This window comes from Heptranchias perlo, unplaced genomic scaffold (genome assembly GCF_035084215.1).
Source record: "Heptranchias perlo isolate sHepPer1 unplaced genomic scaffold, sHepPer1.hap1 HAP1_SCAFFOLD_718, whole genome shotgun sequence".
In the NCBI taxonomy this organism is placed as follows: Eukaryota; Metazoa; Chordata; class Chondrichthyes; order Hexanchiformes; family Hexanchidae; genus Heptranchias; species Heptranchias perlo.
Window position 1 is genome coordinate 45,750 of NW_027139748.1, and position 14,251 is coordinate 60,000.

The 14,251-nt window shown below is 52.9% G+C and overlaps 1 protein-coding gene across 1 annotated transcript in view; it reads right to left on the reverse strand.

Annotated features, from left to right (window-relative positions):
• The window catches only part of LOC137318725 (glutamate receptor ionotropic, NMDA 2D-like), a gene marked incomplete at both ends in the record, with an annotated part of 95,220 nt that overhangs the window by 44,907 nt on the left and 36,062 nt on the right, over positions 1 to 14,251 (reverse strand). The gene's annotated exons all lie outside the window — the stretch shown is intronic.

Consider the following 14,251-nt stretch of genomic DNA (forward strand, 5'->3'; position numbering starts at 1 on the left):
GAGGGCAGCTCTGTTTTAAAGAGGGCTCCCCCGTCTGCTCCCCCCCCCCCGACCCTCTCGTGTCTCGCCTGGCGTATTATTCAGCTGCTAAGCGTGTCTCCGAGTGCGGCCTGTCCCTTTAAGGCCAGGCTCGAGACAAAGTGCGGTCGGGTTCAGGCACATCCTGAGGGCAACCGGGTTCAGGCACATCCTGAGGGCAATCGGGTTCAGGCCCATCCTGGGGGCAATCAGGTTGAGGCACATCCTGAGGGCAACCGGGTTCAGGCACATCCTGAGGGTCATGGGGTTCAGGCACATCCTGAGGGCAATCAGGTTCAGGCACATCCTGAGGGCAATCGGGTTCAGGCACATCCTGAGAGCAATCGGGTTGTGCTACATCCTGAGGGCAATCAGATTCAGGCACATCCTGAGAGCAACTGGGCTCAGGCACATCCTGAGGGCAATCGGGTTCAGGTACATCCTGAGGGCAATCGGGCTCAGGCACATCCTGAGGGCAATCGGGTTCAGGCACATCCTGAGGGCAATCGGGTTCAGGCACATCCTGAGGGCAATCGGGTTCAGGCACATCCTGAGGGCAATCGGGTTCAGGCACATCCTGAGGGTAATCGGGCTCAGGCACATCCTGAGGGCAATCGGGTTCAGGCACATTCTGGGAGTAACTGGGCTCAGGCACATCCTGAGGGCAACCACGTTCAGGCACATCCTGAGAGCAATCGGGTTCAGCCACATCCTGAGGGCAATTCGGTTCAGGCACATCCTGAGGGCAATCGGGTTGAGGTACATCCTGAGGGCAACCAGGTTCAGGCACATCCTGAGGGCAGTCAGGTTCAGGCACATCCTGAGGGCAACTCGGTTCAGGCACATCCTGAGGGCAATCGGGATCAGGCACATCCTGAGGGCAACTGGGTTCAGGCACATGCTGAGGGCAATCGGGTTCAGGCACATCCTGAGGGCAATCGGGTTCAGGCACATCCTGAGGGCAATCAGGTTCAGGACCATCCTGAGGTCAACAGGGTTCAGGCACATCCTGAGGGCAATCGGGTTCAGGCACATCCTGAGGGCAACTGGGTTCAGGCACATCTTGAGGGCAATCAGGTTTAGGACCATCCTGAGGTCAACCGGGTTCAGGCACATCCCGAGGGCAAACGGTGGGGGTGGGGGGACAACCGGGTTCAGGCACATCCTGAGGGCAACCGGGGTGGGGGGGGGCAATCGGGTTCCGGCACATCCTGAGGTCAACCAAGCTCGAGCACACCCCGAGGTCAGCCGGGTTCAGGCACATCCTGAGGTCAGAGAGCGGCCAACGATTGAGATTTTCTCCAGGGGTTCCAGAACGAGCCCAGAACGACGGAGGTGACCGAGAGAAACCCCCCCCGCCATCGCCCGCTGTCCCTCCAATAGCGGCCGGGGGGCGGGACCCTCGCGCGGACGAGGCCTCGGTTCAACGTCTCAGCCGAGGGACGGCACCTCCGACAGTGCGGCACTCCCTCGGTACGGGCACCAGGGGAGCGTGGGCCTGGATTATGGGGCTCGAGTCTCTGGATCATGGGTCTCGAGTCCCAGGACCTCCTGTCTCGGTGGTAAGAGAGCAGAGACACCCCGGGAGCTGATACTGAGATGGAGCAATGTGTTCCTGGCAGTGAGCAGGTAACATCCTGGAGTCTCGCTGCAGCCCGATATTAATTAACCTCAGCCCGACTGATAAGAGAAGCTCAAAAGGTGTCTGTTGCCTTGACAACCAGCCCCTGTGGCTCGATAATCCCCGTTTTTGAGAATGAATCAAAGCTTCAGGATCGCAGGAGACAGCCGACAACACAAGAGACACTTGAATTGAATGGGGATAGAATTAAATTGAGAGCAGCCTGGCAGAACTGACAGGACTCCCAAGGAAACGATCTGTGTGACTGCGATCACCATTAAAGGAACGTTCCTTCACACCCGGGCTCACGCACACACTGAAATCACTATTAAAGGAAGATGGGTCTGAGAGACACCCATCAGTGTACAGATATCTCCCTGAGAGAGGGGACTGAGAGACACCAGTCAGTGTACAGATATCTCCCTGAGAGAGAGGGGACTGAGAGACACCAGTCAGTGTACAGATATCTCCCTGAGAGAGAGGGGACTGAGAGACACCAGTCAGTGTACAGATATCTCCCTGAGAGAGGGGACTGAGAGACACCAGTCAGTGTACAGATATCTCCCTGAGGGAGAGGGGACTGAGAGACACCAGTCAGTGTACAGATATCTCCCTGAGAGAGAGGGGACTGAGAGACACCAGTCAGTGTACAGATATCTCCCTGAGAGACAGGGGACTGAGAGACACCAGTCAGTGTACAGATATCTCCCTGAGAGAGGGGACTGTGAGACACCAGTCAGTGTACAGATATCTCCCTGAGAGAGAGGGGACTGAGAGACACCAGTCAGTGTACAGATATCTCCCTGAGAGAGAGGGGACTGAGAGACACCAGTCAGTGTACAAATATCTCCCTGAGGGAGAGGGACTGAGAGGCACCAGTCAGTGTACAGATATCTCCCTGAGGGAGAGAGGGACTGAGAGACACCAGTCAGTGTACAGATATCTCCCTGAGAGAGAGGGGACTGAGAGACACCAGTCAGTGTACAGATATCTCCCTGAGAGAGAGGGGACTGAGAGACACCAGTCAGTGTACAGATATCTCCCTGAGAGAGAGGGGACTGAGAGACACCAGTCAGTGTACAGATATTTCCCAGAGACAGAGGGACTGAGAAGCATCAGTCGTGTAACTGAATGCCCTTGAGATCTCTTGTTGTCTGTTGTCTGTTGATATATTTAGCACACATCATTAATCTATTGAAAAATGTGTCAAGATTAAAGATTCATCTTGTTTTAAGGATGTTTATAATTCAGTTCTAAACTTTATGGATATTTTCTGGGTCATGCATTCTGCTCTTGATCTGTCAGTTGAAGGGTATTGATTAACGGAAAACAGGTATGTTCTCGGCCAGAATGATCAAACTCCTCAACCCCCAATTAAATGAGAGCAAATTCAGTCAGAGAGGGAGCTTTACTCTGTATCTAACCCTGTACCTGCCCTGGGAGTGTTTGATGGGACAGTGTGGAGGGAGCTTTACTCTGTATCTAACCCTGTACCTGCCATGGGAGTGTTTGATGGGACAGTGCAGAGGGAGCTTTACTCTGTATCGAACCCTGTACCTGCCCTGGGAGTGTTTGATGGGACAGTGCAGAGGGAGCTTTACTCTGTATCTAACCCTGTACCTGCCCTGGGAGTGTTTGACGGGACAGTGTAGAGGGAGCTTTACTCTGTATCTAACCCTGTACCTGCCCTGAGAGTGTTTGATGGGACAGTGTGGAGGGAGCTTTACTCTGTATCTAACCCTGTACCTGCCCTGGGAGTGTTTGACGGGACAGTGTAGAGTGAGCTTTACTCTGTATCTAACCCTGTACCTGCCCTGGGAGTGTTTGATGGGACAGTGTAGAGGGAGCTTTACTCTGTATCTAACCCTGTACCTGCCCTGGGAGTGTTTGACGGGACAGTGTAGAGGGAGCTTTACTCTGTATCTAACCCTGTACCTGCCCTGAGAGTGTTTGATGGGACAGTGTGGAGGGAGCTTCACTCTGTATCTAACCCTGTACCTGCCCTGGGAGTGTTTGATGGGACAGTGTAGAGTGAGCTTTACTCTGTATCTAACCCTGTACCTGCCCTGGGAGTGTTTAATGATGGATGTTCTAACCTGCTGCCTTTCGAGAAGCATGAAGTGAAGTTAATTAAAGGAAAAGATCAGAAAGACAGCACTCGGGGGACAGACTGAAATCCTTCTCCTGAAGGTCGAGTTGGAGTGACATGGAACTGATTATCCGACATTGAGATTCCTCTCGCTGTGAGGAACACCAATTGGGAAAAGTCTCAGACATGTGCTCACTGTCAATTATTAATGGTCCCTTTGACTACACAATAACTGCCGTTACTGGGAATCAGAGCACTGCCTGTGGCTTTGGTCTGAGTGCTGTAAAGTATGTTTGATTGTCACATCGATTTACACAGGACGTACGACACAGAAACAGGCCGTTCGGCCCATCTGGTCTATCCCGGCGTTTGTGCTCCACACGAGGCTCCTCCCTCCCGACTCCATCTCACCCTCTCACCCTATCCTTCTATTCCTTTCTCCCTCATGTGTTTATCCGGCTTCTCCTTAAATCCATCTCCACTATTCACCTCAACTACTCCTTGTGGGAGTGAGTTCCACATTCTCACCACTCTCTGGGGAAAGAAGTTTCTCCTGAATTCCCCGATTGGATTTATCACTGACTATCTTATATTTATGGCCCCTAGTTCTGGTCTCCCCCACAAGTGGAAATATCTTCTCTACGTCTACCCTGTCGAACCCTTTCATAATCTTAAACACCTCGATCAGGTCACCCCTCAGTCTTCCCTTTTCTCGAGAAAAGAGCCCCAGTCTGTTCAGCCTTTCCCTCTCATCCATCTCTCCCCACATTTACAGTCAGACACCGGGCATCCTGTTCCCTATCGGAGGGGGGTTAACCCTCTCACCCACCTCTCCCCATTTACACTCAGACACCGGGCAGCCTGTTCCCTATCGGAGGGGGATTAACCCTCTCACCCACCTCTCCCCATTTACACTCAGACACCGGGCAGCCTGTTCCCTATCGGAGGGGGATTAACCCTCTCACCCACCTCTCCCCATTTACACTCAGACACCGGGCAGCCTGTTCCCTATCGGAGGGGGATTAACCCTCTCACCCACCTCTCCCCATTTACACTCAGACACCGGGCAGCCTGTTCCCTATCGGAGGGGGATTAACCCTCTCACCCACCTCTCCCCATTTACACTCAGACACCGGGCAGCCTGTTCCCTATCGGAGGGGGATTAACCCTCTCACCCACCTCTCCCCATTTACACTCAGACACCGGGCAGCCCGTTCCCTATCGGAGGGGGATTAACCCTCTCACCCACCTCTCCCCATTTACACCCAGACACCGGGCAGCCTGTTCCCTATCGGAGGGGGATTAACCCTCTCACCCACCTCTCCCCATTTACACTCAGACCGGGCAGCCTGTTCCCTATCGGAGGGGGGTTAACCCTCTCACCCACCTCTCCCCATTTACACCCAGACACCGGGTGAATTTGTCGAACATGAAATAAGAACAAAGACGATTTATTCTGGTCGAGCGAGCTGCTCTGAGCACAGTTCAGTGTTGGACATACTGCAGCGAGTGAGAGTGCTGGGTGATTGAATTTTTTTTGCATCTGACATCCCGTCTCGCCACGGGGAGTTCATGAGTTAAGTGAATCCAGCGAGGCATTGGAGAGGCTGGGGATGTAATATGTACGGGGAGGCCATGGGATGCTGCCATGTTCCGCCACATACCGAAACAAGCTGCATCATCGAGGAAGAGGCTGCCCTGGAATTTAATTGCCCAAACTAATTGACAAACCCTTCCGATTCGAATTAACCCGTTCAGGGCTGGTTCAGCTCACAACTGTGTCTCAGTGTTCCTCGCTGAGTCAGATGGTCGAGGGTTCGAACCCCCCCGACTCCAGAGGCTCGAGCCCCATAATCCAGGCCCACACACCCCCCGGTCCCAGTACTGAGGGAGTGCCGCACTGTCGGAGGTAGATGGATATACTCGAGGACTCGAGCCCCATAATCCAGGCCCACACTCCCCCGGTGCCAGTACTGAGGGAGTGCTGCACTGTCGGAGGGAGATGGATATACTCTAGGACTCGAGCCCCATAATCCAGGCCCACACTCCCCGGTGCCAGTACTGAGGGAGTGCTGCACTGTCGGAGGGAGATGGATATACTCTAGGACTCGAGCCCCATAACCCAGGCCCACACTCCCCGGTCCCAGTACTGAGGGAGTGCTGCACTGTCGGAGGGAGATGGATATACTCTAGGACTCGAGCCCCATAATCCAGGCCCACACTCCCCGGTGCCAGTACTGAGGGAGTGCTGCACTGTCGGAGGTAGATGGATATACTCTAGGACTCGAGCCCCATAATCCAGGCCCACACTCCCCGGTCCCAGTACTGAGGGAGTGCTGCACTGTCGGAGGGAGATGGTCACTAGGTCATCACTGTTTGTGGGATCTTGCTGTGCTTAAATTGGTTGCTGTATTTCCTCCATGAAAAAAGGGCCGACACTCAAAAAGTACTTCATTGGCTTTGGGATATCCTGAGGTGGTGAAAGGCGAGATAGAAATGGGAGCCTCTCTCTCTCTCTCTGTCTCACTCACTCCCTCTCTCTCTCTCTCTGTCTCACTCCCTCCCTCCCTCTCTCACTCTCTCTGTCTCTCTCTCACTCTCTCCCTCCCTCTCTCCCTCTCTCTCTCTCTCTCCCTCCCTCTCTGTCTCTCTCTCCCTCTCTCTCTCTCTCCCACTCTCTCTCCCTCTCTCTCTCTCTCCCTCTCCCTCTCTCTTCCTCACTCCCTCTCCCTCTCTCTCCCCCTCCCTCTCTGTCTCTCTCTCTCTCTCCCTCCCTCTCTCCCCCTCTCTCCCTCTCTCTCCCTCCCTCTCCCTCTCCATCTCTGTCTCTCTCTCTCCCTCTCTCTCCCTCTCCCTCTCTCTCTCTCCCTCTCTCTCTCTCCCTCCCCCTCTCTCTCTCTCCCTCCCTCTCTCCCCCTCTCTCCCTCTCTCTCCCTCCCTCTCCCTCTCCATCTCTGTCTCTCTCTCTCCCTCTCTCTCCCTCTCCCTCTCCCTCTCTCTCTCTCCCTCTCTCTCTCTCTCTCCCTCCCCCTCTCTCTCTCTTTCTCCCTCTCTCTCTCTCTCCCCCTCTCCCTCTCTCTCTCCCTCTCTCTCTCTCTCTCCCTCCCCCTCTCTCTCTCTCCCTCCCTCTCTCTCCCTCCCTCTCTCTCTCCCTCTCTCTCTCTCTCCCTCCCTCTCTCCCTCTCTCTATCCCTCTCTCTCTCTCTCTCTCCCTCTCTCTCTCTCTCCCTCTCTCTCCCTCCCTCTCTCCCTCTCTCTATCCCTCTCTCTCTCTCTCTCTCTCTCTCCCTCTCTCTCTCTCTCCCTCTCTCTCCCTCTCTCTATCCCTCTCTCTCTGGTAATGAAAGTGTTTCCTCCCTGAAGGAAAATTCTTTGATGTTCCCACGTTTGAAGTTCCTGCCTCACATATCGAAAAACTGGGATTTTAATTAAATTGAAAAATATCAAAAGTGAACCACTTGTCGCCCTCCCGCACAGATAACGAGACCTCCAGCCGGAGAAACCTCAACCGAACTTGCACAGACTGAGTAACTATAGCGACTGAGGACATTCCCACTGCGAATCTCCTTGGCAGATGTGGCATCCATTTTTTACACAGCAAGATCCCGCAAACAGCCGTGAGGCGAACGACCAACGAAAGCTGATGGCCTCGGCTTAACATCACATCGGAAAGATGGCCCCTCCCTCATTACTGGCACCGGGGGAGTGTGGGCCTGGGTTATGGGGCTCGAGTCCTAGAGTATATCCATCTCCCTCCGACAGTGCGGCACTCCCTCAGTACTGGCACCGGGGAGTGTGGGCCTGGATTATGGGGCTCGAGTCCTAGAGTATATCCATCTACCTCTGACAGTGCGGCACTCCCTCAGTACTGGGACCGGGGGAGTGTGGGCCTGGATTATGGGGCTCGAGTCCTCGAGTATATCCATCAACCTCCGACAGTGCAGCACTCCCTCAGTACTGGCACCGGGGAGTGTGGGCCTGGATTATGGGGCTCGAGTCCTAGAGTATATCCATCTACCTCCGACAGTGCGGCACTCCCTCAGTACTGGGACCGGGGGAGTGTGGGCCTGGATTATGGGGCTCGAGTCCGAGAGTATATCCATCTACCTCCGACAGTGCAGCACTCCCTCAGTACTGGCACCGGGGAGTGTGGGCCTGGATTATGGGGCTCGAGTCCTAGAGTATATCCATCTACCTCCGACAGTGCGGCACTCCCTCAGTACTGGGACCGGGGAGTGTGGGCCTGGATTATGGGGCTCGAGTCCTAGAGTATATCCATCTACCTCCGACAGTGCAGCACTCCCTCAGTACTGGCACCGGGGGAGTGCGGGCCTGGATTATGGGGCTCGAGTCCTAGAGTATATCCATCTCCCTCCGACAGTGCAGCACTCCCTCAGTACTGGCACCGGGGAGTGTGGGCCTGGATTATGGGGCTCGAGTCCTAGAGTATATCCATCTCCCTCCGACAGTGCAGCGTTCCCTTGTGCCTTGCGCTCTTTCCTGATACAACATGGTTCCAGTTCAGTGAGAAACAGTCGAAAGATTTAATCTCTTTGACGTGCTTTTCCCAGCTCTGAGTGCAAGAGAACAATCCATTTACTTGGAAATGAGAGGGAGTTGGAAGTTTGCTGGGGGATGTTCGATGAGATGTGAAAGAGACGGTTAATCCCATTGAATCGTTCTTAAATAACGACTGACGAATTAATTTCGAGGCAGTAAACCGTGTGATTAAAAGATCCTGTTATACTCCCTCTACACTGTCCCATCAAACACTCCCAGGGCAGGTACAGGGTTAGATACAGAGTAAAGCTCCCTCTACACTGTCCCATCAAACATTCCCAGGGCAGGTACAGGGTTAGATACAGAGTAAAGCTCCCTCTACACTGTCCCATCAAACACTCCCAGGGTCAGGTACAGGGTTAGATACAGAGTAAAGCTCCCTCTACACTGTCCCATCAAACACTCCCAGGGCAGGTACAGGGTGAGATACAGAGTAAAGCTCCCTCTACACTGTCCCATCAAACACTCCCAGGGTCAGGTACAGGGTTAGATACAGAGTAAAGCTCCCTCGACACTGTCCCATCAAACACTCCCAGGGCAGGTACAGGGTTAGATACAGAGTGAAGCTCCCTCTACACTGTCCCGTCAAACACTCCCAGGGCAGATACAGGGTTAGATACAGAGTAAAGCTCCCTCTACACTGTCCCATCAAACACTCCCAGGGCAGGTACAGGGTTAGATACAGAGTAAAGCTCCCTCCACACTGTCCCATCAAACACTCCCAGGGCAGGTACAGGGTTAGATACAGAGTAAAGCTCCCTCTACACTGTCCCATCAAACACTCCCAGGGACAGGTACAGGGTTAGATACAGAGTAAAGCTCCCTCTACACTGTCGCATCAAACACTCCCAGGGCAGGTACAGGGTTAGATAGAGAGTAAAGCTCCCTCTACACTGTCCCATCAAACACTCCCAGGGCAGGTACAGGGTTAGATACAGAGTAAAGCTCCCTCTACACTGTCCCGTCAAACACTCCCAGGGCAGGTACAGGGTTAGATACAGAGTAAAGCTCCCTCTGCACTGTCCCATCAAACACTCCCAGGCCAGGTACAGGGTTAGATACAGAGTAAAGCTCCCTCTACACTGTCCCATCAAACACTCCCATGGACAGGTACAGGGTTAGATACAGAGTAAAGCTCCCTCTACACTGTCCCATCAAACACTCCCAGGGCAGGTACAGGGTTAGATACAGAGTAAAGCTCCCTCGACACTGTCCCATCAAACACTCCCAGGACAGGTACAGGGTTAGATACAGAGTAAAGCTCCCTCTACACTGTCCCGTCAAACACTCCCAGGGCAGGTACAGGGTTAGATACAGAGTAAAGCTCCCTCTACACTGTCCCATCAAACACTCCCAGGGCAGGTACAGGGTTAGATACAGAGTAAAGCTCCCTCTACACTGTCCCATCAAACACTCCCAGGGCAGGTACAGGGTTAGATACAGAGTAAAGCTCCCTCTACACTGTCCCATCAAACACTCCCAGGGCAGGTACAGGGTTAGATACAGAGTAAAGCTCCCTCTACACTGTCCCATCAAACACTCCCAGGGCAGGTACAGGGTTAGATACAGAGTAAAGCTCCCTCCACACTGTCCCATCAAACACTCCCAGGGCAGGTACAGGGTTAGATACAGAGTAAAGCTCCCTCTACACTGTCCCATCAAACACTCCCAGGGCAGGTACAGGGTTAGATACAGAGTAAAGCTCCCTCTACACTGTCCCATCAAACACTCCCAGGGTTGGTACAGGGTTAGATACAGAGTAAAGCTCCCTCTACACTGTCCCATCAAACACTCCCAGGGGCAGGTACAGGGTTAGATACAGAGTAAAGCTCCCTCTACACTGTCCCATCAAACACTCCCAGGGCAGGTACAGGGTTAGATACAGAGTAAAGCTCCCTCTACACTGTCCCATCAAACACTCCCAGGGTCAGGTACAGGGTTAGATACAGAGTAAAGCTCCCTCTACACTGTCCCATAAAACACTCCCAGGGTCAGGTGCAGGGATAGATACAGAGTAAAACTCCCTCTACACTGTCCCATCAAACACTCCCAGGGCAGGTACAGGGTTAGATACAGAGTGAAGCTCCCTCTACACTGTCCCGTCAAACACTCCCAGGGCAGATACAGGGTTAGATACAGAGTAAAGCTCCCTCTACACTGTCCCATCAAACACTCCCAGGGCAGGTACAGGGTTAGATACAGAGTAAAGCTCCCTCCACACTGTCCCATCAAACACTCCCAGGGCAGGTACAGGGTTAGATACAGAGTAAAGCTCCCTCTACACTGTCCCATCAAACACTCCCAGGGCAGGTACAGGGTTAGATACAGAGTAAAGCTCCCTCTACACTGTCCCGTCAAACACTCCCAGGGAAGGTACAGGGTTAGATACAGAGTAAAGCTCCCTCTACACTGTCCCATCAAACACTCCCAGGGCAGGTACAGGGTTAGATACAGAGTAAAGCTCCCTCTACACTGTCCCATCAAACACTCCCAGGGACAGGTACAGGGTTAGATACAGAGTAAAGCTCCCTCTACACTGTCCCATCAAACACTCCCAGGGCAGGTACAGGGTTAGATACAGAGTAAAGCTCCCTCTACACTGTCCCATCAAACACTCCCAGGGCAGGTACAGGGTTAGATACAGAGTAAAGCTCCCTCTACACTGTCCCGTCAAACACTCCCAGGGCAGGTACAGGGTTAGATACAGAGTAAAGCTCCCTCTACACTGTCCCATCAAACACTCCCAGGGCAGGTACAGGGTTAGATACAGAGTAAAGCTCCCTCTACACTGTCCCATCAAACACTCCCAGGGACAGGTACAGGGTTAGATACAGAGTAAAGCTCCCTCTACACTGTCCCATCAAACACTCCCAGGGCAGGTACAGGGTTAGATACAGAGTAAAGCTCCCTCTACACTGTCCCGTCAAACACTCCCAGGGCAGGTACAGGGTTAGATACAGAGTAAAGCTCCCTCTGCACTGTCCCATCAAACACTCCCAGGGCAGGTACAGGGTTAGATACAGAGTAAAGCTCCCTCTACACTGTCCCATCAAACACTCCCAGGGACAGGTACAGGGTTAGATACAGAGTAAAGTTCCCTCTACACTGTCCCATCAAACACTCCCAGGGCAGGTACAGGGTTAGATACAGAGTAAAGCTCCCTCGACACTGTCCCATCAAACACTCCCAGGACAGGTACAGGGTTAGATACAGAGTAAAGCTCCCTCTACACTGTCCCGTCAAACACTCCCAGGGCAGGTACAGGGTTAGATACAGAGTAAAGCTCCCTCTACACTGTCCCGTCAAACACTCCCAGGGCAGGTACAGGGTTAGATACAGAGTAAAGCTCCCTCTACACTGTCCCATCAAACACTCCCAGGGCAGGTACAGGGTTAGATACAGAGTAAAGCTCCCTCTACACTGTCCCATCAAACACTCCCAGGGCAGGTACAGGGTTAGATACAGAGTAAAGCTCCCTCTACACTGTCCCATCAAACACTCCCAGGGCAGGTACAGGGTTAGATACAGAGTAAAGCTCCCTCTACACTGTCCCATCAAACACTCCCAGGGCAGGTACAGGGTTAGATACAGAGTGAAGCTCCCTCTACACTGTCCCGTCAAACACTCCCAGGGCAGATACAGGGTTAGATACAGAGTAAAGCTCCCTCTACACTGTCCCATCAAACACTCCCAGGGCAGGTACAGGGTTAGATACAGAGTAAAGCTCCCTCCACACTGTCCCATCAAACACTCCCAGGGCAGGTACAGGGTTAGATACAGAGTAAAGCTCCCTCTACACTGTCCCGTCAAACACTCCCAGGGAAGGTACAGGGTTAGATACAGAGTAAAGCTCCCTCTACACTGTCCCATCAAACACTCCCAGGGCAGGTACAGGGTTAGATACAGAGTAAAGCTCCCTCTACACTGTCCCATCAAACACTCCCAGGGACAGGTACAGGGTTAGATACAGAGTAAAGCTCCCTCTACACTGTCTCTTCAAACACTCCCAGGGACAGGTACAGGGTTAGATACAGAGTAAAGCTCCCTCTACACTGTCCCATCAAACACTCCCAGGGCAGGTACAGGGTTAGATACAGAGTAAAGCTCCCTCTACACTGTCCCGTCAAACACTCCCAGGGCAGGTACAGGGTTCGATACAGAGTAAAGCTCCCTCTACAATGTCCCATCAAACACTCCCAGGGCAGGTACAGGGTTAGATACAGAGTAAAGCTCCCTCTACACTGTCCCATCAAACACTCCCAGGGACAGGTACAGGGTTAGATACAGAGTAAAGCTCCCTCTACACTGTCCCATCAAACACTCCCAGGGACAGGTACAGGGTTAGATACAGAGTAAAGCTGCCTCTACACTGTCCGATCAAACACTCCCAGGGCAGGTACAGGGTTCGATACAGAGTAAAGCTCCCTCTACACTGTCCCGTCAAACACTCCCAGGGCAGGTACAGGGTTAGATACAGAGTAAAGCTCCCTCTACACTGTCCCGTCAAACACTCCCAGGGCAGGTACAGGGTTAGATACAGAGTAAAGCTCCCTCTACACTGTCCCATCAAACACTCCCAGTGCAGGTACAGGGTTAGATACAGAGTAAAGCTCCCTCTACACTGTCCCATCAAACACTCCCAGTGCAGGTACAGGGTTAGATACAGAGTAAAGCTCCCTCTACACTGTCCCATCAAACACTCCCAGGGCAGGTACAGGGTTAGATACAGAGTAAAGCTCCCTCTACACTGTCCCATCAAACACTCCCAGGGCAGGTACATGTTTAGATACAGAGTAAAGCTCCCTCTACACTGTCCCATCAAACACTCCCAGGGCAGGTACAGGGTTAGATACAGAGTAAAGCTCCCTCTACACTGTCCCATCAAACACTCCCAGGGCAGGTACAGGGTTAGATACAGAGTAAAGCTCCCTCTACACTGTCCCATCAAACACTCCCAGGGCAGGTACAGGGTTAGATACAGAGTAAAGCTCCCTCCACACTGTCCCATCAAACACTCCCAGGGCAGGTACAGGGTTAGATACAGAGTAAATCTCCCTCTACACTGTCCCGTCAAACCCTCCCAGGGGCAGGTACAGGGTTCGATACAGAGTAAAGCTCCCTCTACACTGTCCCATCAAACACTCCCAGGGCAGGTACAGGGTTAGATACAGATTAAAGCTCTCTCTACACTGTCCCGTCAAACACTCCCAGGGCAGGTACAGGGTTAGATACAGAGTAAAGCTCCCTCCACACTGTCCCGTCAAACACTCCCAGGGACAGGTACAGGGTTAGATACAGAGTAAAGCTCCCTCTACACTGTCCCGTCAAACACTCCCAGGGCAGGTACAGGGTTAGATACAGAGTAAAGCTCCCTCTACACTGTCCCATCAAACACTCCCAGGGCAGGTACAGGGTTAGATACAGAGTAAAGCTCCGTCTACACTGTCCCATCAAACACTCCCAGGGCAGGTACAGGGTTAGATACAGAGTAAAGCTCCCTCTGCACTGTCCCATCAAACACTCCCAGGGCAGGTACAGGGTTAGATACAGAGTAAAGCTCCCTCTACACTGTCCCATCAAACACTCCCAGGGACAGGTACAGGGTTAGATACAGAGTAAAGTTCCCTCTACACTGTCCCATCAAACACTCCCAGGGCAGGTACAGGGTTAGATACAGAGTAAAGCTCCCTCTACACTGTCCCATCAAACACTCCCAGGGACAGGTACAGGGTTAGATACAGAGTAAAGTTCCCTCTACACTGTCCCATCAAACACTCCCAGGGCAGGTACAGGGTTAGATACAGAGTAAAGCTCCCTCGACACTGTCCCATCAAACACTCCCAGGACAGGTACAGGGTTAGATACAGAGTAAAGCTCCCTCTACACTGTCCCGTCAAACACTCCCAGGGCAGGTACAGGGTTAGATACAGAGTAAAGCTCCCTCTACACTGTCCCGTCAAACA